At 36.4% G+C, this 15,776-nt stretch overlaps 1 non-coding gene and 1 pseudogene across 1 annotated transcript; both read right to left on the bottom strand.

Annotated features, from left to right (window-relative positions):
- Positions 1–2,430: 2,430 nt before the first annotated feature.
- On the bottom strand, positions 2,431–2,525 carry LOC149185518 (U6 spliceosomal RNA; annotated as a pseudogene).
- A 6-nt stretch (positions 2,526–2,531) lies between these two features.
- Positions 2,532–2,638, bottom strand: LOC149185517 (U6 spliceosomal RNA). The gene has a single exon (XR_016256670.1). It is a non-coding gene; the product is annotated as a U6 spliceosomal RNA (small nuclear RNA).
- Positions 2,639–15,776: the final 13,138 nt, after the last annotated feature.

Here is a 15,776-nt window from a genome sequence, read left to right as displayed (position 1 = left end):
ATTATCAAACACATAAGTTGTAGAACAATTAATGATAAAGTGTATTGTTAAAATACTCCTTGTATAAAGATTACAAATTCACAACTTATTGAAAGAAAAAAATTAATAATAATATAAACAATAATATAAACCTACATTAATTATTAATATGAATTAATAATAACACAAACTTGCAACATATAAATGTTTTAAATGAAATAAAATAAACAAAACAAACCTACATTAATAATATGTATAAAATAAAATAGAGCAAACAAACTTTTGTCCATCAATAAGAAGTTTAGTTTCTTGAACATAATACCCTAATATGAGGTTTTTTTTCACCATTATTTTCAGTATTCTATAATAGTGTGAATGGATAGAATGAACTTGATGGAATAAAAGTAAAGAGGAATCTGACGGTACCAATTTAGACCCGTCCACGATGTGTTTGGAAGTCCGGTGCATGCCTCGGAATCTTCGTTTTCTTTGGAATTTAGCCATGAAGATTTTCAACCTAAGCCAAATTATAAACCTCAGACTCACTATTTCAAAAAATCCAGAGAAAATTGAGGAAGAAATATGAAAAGTCCAAAACATTTAGAGTAGGCGGATTGAGATGTAAGGATTGGGTCAAGTGTGATGCGTGTTTGAAGGACCATAACGTAATTGCAAGGTCATAATGTCACGTAATAAATGGGTAGAATGAACTTGATGGAATAAAAGTAAAGAGGAATCTGACGGAACCAATTTAGAGCCGTCCACGACGTGTTTGGAAGTCTTCGGAATCTTCGTTTTCTCATTCTCGATTGGAATTTAGCCATGAAAATTTTCAACCTGAGGCAAACTATAAACCTCAGACTCACCATTTCAAAAAATCCAGAGAAAATTGGGGAAGGAATATGAAAAGTCCAAAACGTTTAGACTACGCGGGTCAAGTGTGATGCGTGTTTGAAGGACCATAACGTAATTGACGTGACTACCTGCTACCTGCTCCAAAAGAAAATTGAGGAAGAAATATGAAAAGTCCAAAGCGTTTAGACTACGCGGATTGACATGTAACAATTGGGTCAAAGTGTGATGCGTGTCTGAAGGACCGTAACGTATGGGACGTGACTACCTGCTACCTGCTCGATAGTGATTCTAAAAATGGAAAAAGTCGCGAGGATTTAATAATTTTATTAAATTGGATCGTTTACAGAAAGAAGGGCAAACTCGAGAGAATTTAATAATTTTATTAAATTTGGTTGTAACCTGCAGTGATAATATGTATCATGCACTAATCATGATTAATATAATATAGTTTATTTTTATTAAATTTATTGTGGCAGTGAGGATGAGAGAAAATATTGGGTAAATTATTATTTTAATATAATAGAATTTATATTTATATTTAAATTTATTATAAAGTAGAGGTAGACCCAAATAATAGGTAAAATAATTTATCCAATATTTTTTTTCACATCACTTTCACAATTATTCTCAATTTACCCAATATTTCTTCGTATTGGCACCATCATGCTCACCCTCCTCCTTTATTAATAAATATAGATTTAACTTTCTTTCTTTTTTTTCACTTCAAGAAATTACATTTTTGTTATTCATTACGAATAAAAAAGTACAATTTACTGTTGTGAGAGACAGAGTTTGTCCCTAGACTATTGTGTCACTTAACATGTAATTATCATCTCATTCACCTCTAAGAGGGTTTACAATACTTTAATTTACTGATCTAGACTTCTATACTTTTGGTTGGTCGACTACTGTGTGCACGCCTGTATCAATCATGCTTACATCAATATATAGAATATTTAATTGACTATTAGCGGTTAAATTACAGGAATAATATGCCTGTATAATAATTTGTTGGAGTTGTTTTGTTGTCATATCAAGAATCTGATTTGCTGCTTTCAGATTTTCTTGGCTTTATGTTTGCTTCTACTCCTGTTGAAACAAGGTTACACGAATAATTTTGTTGTCATATCAAGAATTTTGCTGCTTTCAGATTTTCTTGGCTTTATGTTTGCTTCTATTCATGTTGAAACACTAAAAGGTTATAGGAATAATATGCCTGTATAATAATTTGTTGGAGTCGTTTTGTTGTCATATCAAGAATCTGATTTTCTGCTTTCCTATTTTCTTGGCTTTGTGTTTTCTTCCACTCCTGTTGAAACACTAAAAGGTTGTCCAGTTGTGATAGAGAAGTGTAGGTTGTATTTATAATCTAACAACCAGACAATTCCTCAATTATAACGTGTTCGGACCCAATGTTAATGCTCTTTTTGATAATCTCTCCGCATAATTGTTGAATTCCCTATAAATATGTTGGAATTGAATATCCTGGAAGTGACCTCTGAATTCGTTGTTTCCAAGTAGCCAAACATTTTAAATGGGTACTATTAAGTACCGCTTATTGGGTTTTATCAGCATGGTCAATATGGGCCTTCTTTAAAAAAATTGGACCATTTCTTGATTTGTGTGTGTCATCCTTGCCCAGGGGCCATGCTAATCTTCTTTGTATCATTCAGGATAGCAAATAGGGGCCTTCTTTAAAAAAATTGGACAATTTCTTGATTTGTGTGTGTCATCCTTGCCCAGTGGCCATGCTAATCTTCTTTGTATCGTTCCAATTTTATGGGATGTCTCTGAAGATATGAACTCATTCCCATTGCGCTTTACTACTTGGACAAATTATAATAATTCACCAAATATTGCCCCCAACCCCCACTTAAGAGGGACATGGAGTGTAGGAAAATATTGGGTAAATTATTGTTCCAATATATCTTGGTTTATTTTAATCAAAATTTGTTATGACGGTGGGGCAGAGAAAATAATGAATAAATTATTATAATTTAACCAATATTTCCCTCACTCTCACCCCATATTAATAAATATAGATTAAGTTATATGATGATCCTCACCCACCCTCATGAGGGTGAGGGTGGGGCTGGAGGCAATGTTGGATATATTATTATCATTTACCCAAGTATAAATATCCAAAGGTCAAAGCAAAGACAATGAAAAAATGATCGACGCGGTCATATAAGTTAAATCTATATTTATCAACCTAGATCCATTTTTAACTCTAAATCTATCAAATGTCCAGAAGAATCAAATCTCTTTTCACTCTAAAAGAGGTTTGTACCTCAAGATATTTAATCCCTCTCAAGAGAGGTTTGTACCTCAAGATATTTAATCCCTGTCAAGAGCTGGTAGATCTAGAGTTAAGATGAATCTAGGCTTGTTTTGAAAAAAAGATGAGTTTAATAAAGACTTTTCATATGACTATCACTTTAAAATACATCAGATTTTCCTAATTATTAAAAATATTAATTTATTTTCATACCACACTTTAATATCTATTTTAACTATAGTTTTAAAATAAATTAGATTTTCATTATTATTAATAATATTTTTATATTAAAATTTAACTTTCGGCATGCCCTTGTTAAATAATAATAATAACTTACAATTTGATGTGATAATAGATATAATTTAATTTATTATTTGAAAAGATGTTGAATCTTATTTTTACAGTTCACCGCAACACGTACTTTTCACCGACCCGAAGATCTCTCCCAAATACAAGACCACGTAAACCATTTCGGACAAGTGCAATCATGCGGAAAAAAAAATGAAGAACCCATCATTAAGTTGAAAATATTACATAAATATTTCAATATCTCCATTGTTCGACTCTTGAAAATATTACATAAATATTTCAATATCTCCATTGTTCGACTCGCGCTATGTACTCATACCAAACTATAATCTTTAAACGACCTTGGCAAATAAAAATAAAGAAAATGTTTGGAATAAATTACATGTGAAGTAGCCACTATAAGGAACAAAATACAAATGGACGCATACTTAAATTCCAATTTCCCCACATTTTGCTAAAAAAAATTCATAAGTAACCCCAAAATATGGGAAATTAAAGATTGTGAAAAAAGAATTTTATTAATTCAAAGAATATATAATAACAATATTTTTAAATAGAGAAACAATAAATAAAGAATACAAAAGATTGAATTTTACAAATCCACAATAATTTGATTTATAGAAAGGATATAATAGGTCACAAAACATATACGAACCAAAGAGTAATTGCAATACATCTCACTAAAATCCAGGGTCTAGGAATGGGATCAATGAGGTAATAATGGAAACGAAAAGGGAGGGAACAAAGGGCATTGAAGCAGTGCCTGTGTCCATTTTCAGAGTGGGTGATGATGCCATTACTTCTGTTGCTCCCACCCTAACCATTACCGTTATGAAAATGAATAACAGAGCTACAAATGCATACTTGCTTGTCTTTGTCATTTTTTCTCACACTTGCAACATAGAGTTCTGAAAAGTCTAAATCCTAAACATAACCTTTGTCAAAGAAATGTGAAACTTTCTTCTTATACAATCTGCAAAAACCTACGTAGTCCGTTCACAAAATATCCAGTTGGCTTGCACCAATCTTTTTAATTTCAAACATCCTTAAACTACTTGCATTTTGTTGGGTTTCAATCTAAATTCCATCTTGGCCATGGAAGATGATGGGGTCTGCAACCAACATGGGGTATCTCCCGAGTTAGATTAGAACCGCTTTAATTTTGATATCACGGAGGTTGTTTTGTCTCAACGGTCCATTAGCTCCATAGTTAGGTCATGTATCAACTCCAAGCACTATTATTCTCTTTGGAATGCCCTATGTTTGCACTTGGCTTCTACCCTTACCAAATCCTTCTCTTTGGAAAAAAGAGGGGAAATTCATTAGAATTTTATGCCTTTAAATAGGATACATTAGAGAAGAATATTATGGGAAAAACCATGGGTTGAGAATACCATGGGAAAAACCATGGATTGTCAAAACCTAGAGTATGAACATTGTTAATGTTTACATGACATGACAACATCTCTTATGGAGAGCACCTCTCGACGCACTTATTACTTTTTATTTTATTTTATTATTTTTTATGTAATTTGATCAAGTCAAAATGTTTAAGTAGAGATAGCAAAAAAGTGACCCGATTTTGAAAAGGGGTGATGTAGAACACACATGTTTTTTTTAGACCATAGTTTTTGACACTTTAATTTTTTTTTTAATTTTTTAATTTTTTTTTTATGTACATTGCATTTTAGAATGGTAGTGATTTTCATGCTGATTTAAAAATGTGGTAATTCTGCATCAGGCCATTTTTTTAAAAGACCTATTTTTTGACTTTAAATTTTCTAATCTATGAAATGTAAATAATTATTTTCTAAATTTAATAATTTTTGAAGTGGTCTTCTTCTTCATATTTTTTTTTTTTTTTTTTTGTAGTGAGGTTTTTATTGTTTTGCATATTTAAAGAAGAATGTCGATATTTTGAATTTTCGATATTCTACATATTTATACATCGTTAATATATTTTTCAATCCACATGAAATAATTGTCTCTAAAAGACAATAATTCTTAACAATTTACATAAAAATAACCATTTTTAACATAAATATAACTAAAAAACTACATGTTTTGATAATTTTTTGTAATTATTTTTGCTAGAAATGACATGCCAAAATCACAATTTTTATAGGAAAATTTTAACTAAAATGGTTAAATAATAGTTTTTTTTTTTTTTTCTTATGAATTTCATGTCAAAAAAATAATAATAATCACTATTTTTTTCAAAAAAAATTGATTAACATAAAAATTAATGCGAAAATCACATAATACAAATATTGAACGCTTAACAACCTTAATTGAGTGTGTATTCTTCTTATAAAATGTCAAAGTCAAAAATTACAATTATAACTAATTAAGAGTTACAAAAAATTGTTGGACACCTAATCCTCTATGGGTTAGTGTGGAAGCCGAATAGATTAAGGAAGTCCAAGAGACCTTGGATGTGGAACCCAACGGTCACACAATGTACTATAAATGTATATCATTTGTTAATAATAAATGTACTCTCCTGATTATCATTCATATTTTGTTGTTGCCCATGTGTGATTAATATGGTATCAGAGCAGACAATATCCTGCCCCGCTCATATTTGAGCCACTGTTTTTTGTGGTCTTTCTTAGTGTGTTTGTCGGACCTGAGTGTTGCCTAAAATATTCCAGAATCGGTCAGAGCGCAGGTCTCAAATTAATTAGTGTAACTCCTGTCATATTTCTCTGCCATATTTTCTCTGTCCTCCGCGTTAGTTTTATTGAATGGTGTCTTTAATAATTAGTGGGGTTTGGATGTGAGTTTCTCCTGAATTAAGGGTTTAGATTATTTGAAGGGAAGATCGATGGTATTAAGAAATTGCAAGAATGAAAGAATGGGGTCAAGAATAGGTATGAGGCCTCACTAATTTGATAGTTGAAGAAGTTTGAATCATGGTTAGTCTATTTGGCCCTAAGTAGGCAAGGCAACATGGAAAGAGGTGACCCCCTTGGAAGAGTTCTAAAGGGGAAGGCCACATAAGGCCTTATATAAAAATCTAAATCCAAGGACCTCCCTCATAAAAAGAGCTAGACGTGTATTTAAAGAATGTAGACAATGACCCATCTAAATCTTAATAAAGACAATAGAACATTCCTTGAATATCATAATAAATGGGGCATCTATAGATGAAGTGATCCTCTAATTCTATCTTGTGTGTATGGAAAAGCTAACAAATGTTACTGATAATAGGAAGATCATGATGATTAGTTTCAACTCGATGCCAATGTAAGCCCACTTTGAACGCACCAAGGGGAAACTGAAGGGCATCATTCAGTGCTTTTTGTGCATATGTGGTTAAACAAAAAGGCCCCCTCTCATTTACATGAAGTGTTCCTAATACAAATCCATGTTAGAGTCGAGGCCTTGAAAGATGAAGTCCAAGTACGTTGAATGTATTGCTTATAAATAACCTCTCTAACACCCTTACACAAACATACAATGATGTGAGTTACATTGGAGGCGTAAATCACTTGAATTGTGTTACAACTTTAATCATTCCCCCACAAAAATGTGTCATGTTTTCTTGTGATGATACATCAACCCTATTGGAGAACAACCTCACGATGTAAAAGGAATTTAAACATGACGTAACTTTAATAGTGCCCCACATTCACCCCCTAGCTCACCACTCATGGATAATGTGAGGCTATTTCAAGCATTGATGCAGATAATATAATTTTATTTTCTCTTATGTATAGTATTTTACATTGACACAATTGAGTTTGTTTAGCAAACAAAATATTTGTAGAGGGTTCACTCCTTGTGCTTTAGGGATAGACATGCCTTGCCTTTATGAGTGATCTATTCATTTCCAACTCCTTATGTGAGAGAGCACTACAAGCTCCATCTCAACATGAAGTGTAGATATTGTGAACAATTCAGATCAAGGTTTTGCAAATTATCCAATTGTTCTACATTTGGTATACATGGTAATAATGGGATTACCCACAAACACATACCCTCAAGACCAATAACTAGTTCTCTAAAAGCACTTTGGCGAGGCACCTGCAATAAGAAATCCACGGAGACAACTTTAGAAAGATTGTAGAAATTTCAGAATGATTCAAAAGTGCACAGACCTTTGTCTTTGATAGAATGGATAAGAAGGAAAAATTAAACTTTTCAAAATGGATCAATTAAGTGGAAAACATATAAGATACTAGCTTCTCTCTAGTAGGAAACTAAACTGTGTGGAAAACATTGGTACCATCTTTCCTTCTATTTGGAAATTGGACTATGTGGAAGACATGTAATGGGGTAGATGGTTATCATGGGAGTTGACTTTTGGGTTCTAAGTGGTAATTTATATAGACTTCCAAATGAGCTCATTGTTGATTTTCAAGGTGTATATTTTTTTCCTTCAACTTGGATTGTTGATGAATTAATACATCCTTATGGTACCACGACTAGATGACTTCTAATGTGTTGGGACTAGAAGGCTACACATTGGACAATGGAATTATTACATTAGGAGGCTTATCAAGAGTCATGTTGGAGTAGGAGAAGAATAGGATGATTTATTTGCTTCAAAAATCTTACATTTGAGAACCAAACAATGTGAGTAGGATACAAAGAAATGTTTTCAAATGAAATACAAGGCGAGTCAAATCAAGGTGGAAATCTCTTTGGAATACCATAACCCCTTTGAAGACTTGGATATTTGTATGGTTGGCACTAAAAAACAAGATTTTGACATAGGAGGCTTTTTAAAGAAAGAGTTGGCAAGGGTTGGGACAATGTGTTTTATGTCGATAATCCAAGAACAATATTACACATTTGCTTATAAACTACGCATATATGAGGATTTCTTTGTCAAAGTTGGGAGCTTTAGCATGTTGTAAAAATATCTAGCAAGGAGAAAGTATTGAAGATTTCATAAAGTTTTTTTATGATATTAAAGAGTTAAATCCATTCAGGAGACCACCATTCATTGTTCCTTGGGGCATTTGGCTATCCTTTAATTATAGTGTCTCATGTATATGGAAAAGCTATCAGATGTTATATTTAAGAAGAGGAGGGTTATTATGATTAGTTTCAACTCGACACAAATGTAAACCCACTTTGAACGCACCAAGGGGGATCTGAAGGGTAGCATCTGGTGCTCTTGTGCATATGTGGTTAAACAAAAAGCCTCCCTTTCATTTGCATGAAGTGTTCCTGGTACAAATCCATGTTAGAGTCGAGGCCCTGAAAATATGAAGTCTAATTACATTGACTGTATTGTCTATAAATAACCTCTCTAACAACTTGACACAAACATACAATGATTTCATTTACATTGGAGGTGTAAATCACTTGAATTGTGTTACAACTTTAATCGCTCCCCCACAAAAATGTGTCATGCTTCCTTGTGATGATGCTTCAACCCTATTGGAGAACATCCTCACAATGTAAAAGGAATTTAAACATGATGTAACTTTAATAGTGCTCCACATTCACCCCCTCGCTCACCACTCATGGCTAATTTAAGGTATAATATCATTTTATTTTCTCTTATGTATATTATTCTATATTGACACAATTGAGTTTAGAGGTTAAGTACTTAAGATTTAGGGGATTTAGGTGTTCGTGGTTAAGGGGTTAGCAGTTAAGGTGTTTAGGCGGTGAAGGGTTAGGGGTTAAAAGGGTCACAGGTTAAGAGGATAAGGAGTTATGGCTTAGGAGTTGGTTCATGGATTAGAGGTTAGGGGTTAGTGTCTTAAGATTTAATGAGTCAAGGGGTTTATGGGTTATGAGTTGGGAGTGTAGGGGTTAAGCGATTATGGATTTAAGGTTAAGAGAATAGAGAATTTGGTGGTTATGAGTTAAGGGCTTATGGTTTGTGATAATTGGACTCCTAATCCCCTTATCACCACTATTGGGGGTTACCCTATCAATTTGTCTTGCTACCTTCCCTCTAGGTCCCCTAGACCCTATGAAATTAAGTCCTAAGCCCCCTTCTCATTCTCTAATGTTAGGATTATAGATCTTAGTACACCATGCTTTTACCTCTAATTTCTAGCATCCATGCTACCCTTGTGTCCCCTTTCCCTATTCAATACACCATAACGTACCCCCCCACAACCTTTTTGGTCATGCCATTCCACTTTTCCTGATGTTATGAACCCCCAAATTTGGTCCCAATGGCCCTACAACTACACCCTTGGCCCCCCTTGGCTAAGGGATTAAACACATTAAGGGTTATGGGTTATGATAAGGGAGCCCCTAATCCCCTTATCACAACTAGAAATAGGGTCATGAACACCATCAATATCTACTGGAGGTGTTGTGATGAAAGCAATAATGAATACAAAAGCTGTGGTCAATAGGACAGGGATCATCAAGATGTTAAACCATCCAATGTGAATATGGTTTTCAATGCTATTGATCTAGTCACATAAAATACCCCATAAATTTGTTCTTTGGGACACCCCTAGGATTCAATTTAATCCAAAATGAGAGGATTCGTTGCTGAGGTGACAATGGCAACAACCTTGAGTTGACGCACAGTGACACTTTGTGAGCCTTGCACAACTAGGGTATCAGTTTCATCATCAACAAGAGGAACAATTGAAAAGTGGCAAACATCTCACATTTAAGGCACTTGGTCATAAATCTTGATACATGTTTTTCCACCGAGGGTACCTTTCACATTTCCCAAGGCACAAATTACATATTTGGATGAATTTTGGATAACATGTCACATTCCACTAGCTTCATGCATGAAGAGGAGCTCCCATCCTTTAAGAAGATTTTGGAGGATTTCATGTCATAGTCAAGGGTCACATGTATAAAAGAAGAACACCATACCTAAGAATAAGAAAATTGGCATTTGTGTCAGGTGTCAGGGAGTGTTAGGGAGTGCCATGGAAACATAAGGGGGAACTAGCTCAAAATGCATGCAAATGAACGAATAAGGGTGTGTGATAAGGAGTGTCAGTGAGTTTCAAGTGTGTTAAGGATGGAGTGACAAGGTTATATGCTAGGCAGTGCCAAGGCATGCTAGATTTCCAGGGCATGTCAAGGAGTGACAGGGAGTGCCAAAGCATGCTAAGGAATGTAGGGGGTCCTAACACGTGCCACATAGTGCCAAGGGATTGTTAGATGTGCCAGGTGCTATGGCATGTCAAGATGTAAACTATGTTGTTTAGTTGTCTTATGGCCACAGTTAGATGTGAGCCTTGACATGGTAACTTGTAACTTGTTAAGTTGGATAAGATGAAAGTATACACGAGTAGCGTAAGCTGAGTTATAGTTAGTTCTTAGGTGAACAAGGCATAGTCTAGTTGTAGTAACTATAACTTGGTCAAGTTGTTGTAGTCGAGGCAAGACTTGGTTGGGTTCCCAAGACCCAACAAAACTAAGGGTAGTTGTGAAGGCATTATAGCTAAGGAGTGCGAGGGAATGCCAAGGAATGAAAAGGCATGCTAACACATGTCAAGCATTGCCAATGCATGTTGAGGAATGTTAGGGAGTGTTAGGGCATCACAAAGGAGAACTAGGTCAAAATACATGGAAAGGAACAAATAAGTGTGTATGCCAAGGAGTGTCAATGAATTCCAGGTGTCTCAAGGACAAAGTGTGCTAGGAGAAGGTTAGAATAGGAATTGTAGGAGGAAAGCCTATGGTTACAATTATAAGAGGTTGGTCAAAGTAGTTTCAGACAAAGGGAGACTTTGGGTTGGGCACAACACTGTTTTTCCAATGACTTGGTTGGGTTCCCAAATCGCAAAAATAGTAAAGCTATCTATGAGGGCATGACAATTAGGGAGTGTCAAGGTGTGCCAAGGAATGCTAGGAAGTACTAACACATGATAGAAAATTACAAGGCATGTTAGGCATGCTAAGACAAGCCAATTGATAAGGCATGCCAAGATGTGCCAGGTGCCAAGGTGTGGCACGAATGCATGCTAGGGAGTGTTAGGTCCAAGTGCCAAGGAAACACAAGGGAACACTAGTTTCAAATGCATGGAAATGAAGTGGAAGCGGGTTCTAGGTGTGCTAAGGAGAGAAGGGCAAGGTATGGTATGCAGTGCCAAGGCATGATAGAGTGCTAGGGAAGCATACCAAGATGTGCCAATACATGCTAAGGAGTGTTAGGGAGTGCTAGGGAAACATAAGGGAGACCAAGGTCAAAATGCATGGAAATGAATGAATAAGAGTGTGTGACAGGGAGTGTCAGCGAGTTCCAAGTGTGCTAAGGAGAGAGTGACATGGTATGCTAGGTTTCATTAAGTCATGCTAGATTTCTAGGGCGACATGCAACCAAGATGTGCCAGGTGCCAGGGTGTGTCAACATGTGCTAGGAAGTGTTATGGAGTGCCAAGGAAACACAAGGGAGCACTAGGTAAAATTAATGCATGAAAATGAACAAATAAGAGTTTGTGGCAGGAAGTGTCAGTGAGATACAAGTGTGCTGAGGGAGTAACAAGGTATGGTAGGCAGTGCTAAGGCATGCTAGAGGCCATGGAAACATACCAAGATGTGCCAGATGCTAGGGTGTTCCAATGCATTCCAGGGAGTGTTATGGAGTGCCAAGGAAACAAAAGGGATCACTAGTTTCAAATAAATGGAAATGAATGAATAAGAGTGTGTGACAAGGAGTGTTAGTAAGCTCTAGGTGTGGTAAGGAGGGAGTGACAAGATATGTTAGGTAGTGCCAAGGCAACATGCCAAGATGTGTCAGGTGCCAGGTTGTGCCAATGCGTGCCATCAAATTTTAGGGAGTGCCACATAAACACAAGGGAGAAATATTTCAAAATGCATGGAAATGAATAGATAAGAGTGTGTGATAGGGAGTGTCAATGAGTTCCAAGTGTTCAAAGGATGGAATGACAAGGTTATATGCTAGGCAATGCCAAGGCATGCTAGAGTGCCAGGGCATGTCATGGAGTGCTAGGGTGTTCTAGGGAGTGTTAGGGTGTGCTAGGGAGTGCAAAGCATGCCAAGAAATGTAGGGGATGCTAACACGTGCCACATAGGGCTAAGAGATTGTTAGACGTGCCAGGTGCTATGGCATGTCAAGATGTAAACGATGTTGCTTAGTTGTTTTATGGTCATGGTTGGATGTGAGCCTTGACTTGGTAACTTGTTAAGTGGGATGAGTTGAGATTGGACATGAGTAGCCTAAGATGTGTTATAGGCAGTTCTTAGGTGAACAAGGCATAGTCTAGTTGTAGTAACTATAACTTGGTTAAGTTTTTGTAGTTAAGGCAGGACTTGGTTGGGTTCCCAAGTCTAAAAGAAGTAAGGGTAGTTGTGAGGGCATGATAGTTAAGGAGTGAGAGGGCATGCCAAGGAATGGAAAAGTGTGCTAATACATGGTAGACAATGTCAATGGATGTTGAGGAGTGTTAGGGAGTGTCAGGGGAACACAAGGGAGAACTAGGTCAAAATGCTTGGAAATGAACAAATAAGAGTGTGTGCTAAGGAGTGTCAGTGAATTCCAGGTGTCCCAAGGATGAAGTGTTTTAGGAGAAGTTCAAAATATGACTTGTAGGAGGCAAGCCAATGGTTGTGATAAGGAATGGACAAAGCAATTTCATAGAAATGGAGACTTTGGGTTGGGCACAATATTGTTTTGCTAATGAATTGGCTAGGTTCCCAAGTCACAAAAAAAGTAAGGCTATCTATGAGGGCATGACAACTAGAGAGTGCCAAGGTGTTCTAGGGAATGTACGGTTCTCAAGTCATGGAAAAATGTAAGGGCATGACTGCCAATGTGTGTTAGGGAATGCTAGGGCATCCTAACATGTGCTAGATAGTACAAAGGCATGTCAAACAATCTAAGATGTGCCAAGTGTTAAGGCATGCCAAGATGTGCAAGCGTGTGACAATGAATGCCAAGGACGGTCAAGGCAACAAAAGGGAGAAACAAGTTAAACTACAAGGAAATGAACACATAATAGGGTTAATAAGTCATCAATTTACCTTTTCGATGAGGGGCATGCTAGGACAACCAACACTAGGTGCCAAGTTCCAAGTGCCAGTGCATTTTAAGTGTCAAATCATCCTCCTTTGCTTTCCGTTTACTTTCCAATAATTGATCTCAAATAAATTTAATATTAAACCATGCCAAAGCATACCAAGTCATCTCAACACATGCCAAACATGCTAAGACTTGCCAAGTGCCAACACGTGCCAAGTGTCAATGTGTGTCAAGGAGTGTGATGCATGCTATGAAGTGGCAGAGCATGTCAAAGAGTGCTAGGGTGTGCTAGAGAGTGCCAATGCATGCTGAGGAGTGTTAGGGAGTACTAGGACAACACAAGGGAGCACTAGGTCAAAATGCATGGAAGTGAATGAATATGAGGGTGTGTCAGGGAGTGCCAATGAGTGCTAGTTGTCATGTCAAGGAGGGAGTGACAAGGTATGCTAAGCATGGGTAAGGCATGCTAGGGAATATCAGGGAATGTCAAGAAGTGCTAGAGTATGCTAGGTAGTTTTGGGGTGTGCTAACATGTGCCAAATAGTGCCAAGTCACGCAAAGACATGCCAAGTGTTAAGACATGCTAGGTCAATGTGAAAGGTACCAGAGTATGCCAATATGTGTCAAGGAGTTTCAAGGAAACAAAAGGAATATACAAGCTAAAATGCAAGGAAATGAACACATAAGATGGTTAATGAATCGAGACTTTATCTTTTTCAAAAGGGGAATGCTAGGCACACTAATAATATGTTCCAATACATGCCAAGTGCCAATGTGTGCCAAGTGCTAATGTATGCCAATGGAATATTATGCCAAGGTGTTCTAGGGCATGCTAGGGACTACAAGGCATGCCATCACATGCTAGGGGAGTGATATGCTATGCTAGGGCATGACAACATGTGCTTGGGTGTCCTACTCATGGCAAGATGTTCTATGTACAAACATGTTGCAAGACATGCGAGGTGCCAAGGAATGTTAGTGTGTTCCAAAGCATGTTAAGGTGTGCCATGAGTGTTGAGGAGTGCTAGGTCTCTCTCATTAATAGAATTGACAGAGTTTGATTATGTATTAAATAATATAGTTCCTATACACACTAGTGGAACTTTATCTAAAGTGAATTTGATATATTAACCAAGCTAAAATGTAAGGAAATGAACACATAAGAGGGTTAATAAGTTGGGACTTTATATTTTTTAAAAGGGGCATGCTAGGCACACTAATAATATGTTCCAATACATGCCAAGTGCCAATGTGTGCCAAGTGCTAATGTTTGTCAATGCAATATTATGCCAAGGTGTTCCAGGGCATGCTAGGGACTACAGAGCATGCCAACATGTGATTGGGCATCCTACTCATGGCAAGGTTTTATAGGTACAAAGATGTTCCAAGACATGCGAGGTGCCAAGGAATGTTAGTGTACTATTCCAAAGCATGTTAAGGTGTGCAATGAGTGTTGAGGAGTGCTAGGTCTCTCTCATTAATAGAATTGGCAGAGCTTGATTATGTATTAAATAATATAGTTCCTACACACACTAATGGAACTTTATTTAAATGAAATTTGCTAGATAATAAACCTAATAGAGATGAATCATGTGTTGACTCATAGGAAAACTATATTCTTATGACTTGAGGGAAATGATACACACTAATTACTTCTTAACAAATTGAATGACTATTATAACCACTATGACCTTGGACACATAATGAAAAATACTCCACAACAATGGTCTTGAATTGTTATCTTTTGACAAAAAATATAATAGCAGGTACATAGCATCATCAAAAACTCATTGGAATGATCAATGATGACGAAATTTTTTGACCGTCACCAAAAGTAACCAAAAAGAGCATTGGTGAGGGTCAATAAAACATCGTAACTAGAAGTGTCACCAAAAAGAGAATTAGTGATGGGCCTTTAATGACCCTCACCAAAAGTGTCACCAAAGAGAGAATTAGTGACAGGCCTTTAATGACCGTCACCAAAAGTGTCATTGAAAATGGCTTTGGTGACAAACCTTAAAGGACCATCACTATATACACTTACAACAATGATTTTTTAAAGACCGTCACCATATGCAACATTGGTGACAGACCTTAAATGTCCGTTACAGGCATGAAGCGTCATCAAAAACCCATTGGAATGATCAATGATGACACAAATTTATTGACCATCACCAAAAGTAACCAAAAAGATCATTGGTGATGGTCAATAAAAGATCATCACTAGAAGTGTCACCAAAGAGAGAATTAGTGATGAGCCTTTAACGACCCTTACCAAAAGTGTCACCAAAGAGAGAATTAGTGATGGGCCTTTAACGACCCTCACCAAAAGTGTCATTGAAAATGGCTTTGGTGATAAACCTTAAAGGACCATCACTATATACACTTACAACAACACTTTTTTAAAGACCGTCGCCATATGTG

The sequence above is a fragment of the Pinus tabuliformis genome, chromosome 3_1 (genome assembly GCF_031772625.1).
Source record: "Pinus tabuliformis cultivar Carrire ecotype Pingquan chromosome 3_1, CPIR1, whole genome shotgun sequence".
In the NCBI taxonomy this organism is placed as follows: Eukaryota; Viridiplantae; Streptophyta; class Pinopsida; order Pinales; family Pinaceae; genus Pinus; species Pinus tabuliformis.
The sequence above is the reverse complement of the archived record's forward strand: the minus strand, read 5'-3'. Positions and strand labels throughout refer to the sequence as shown.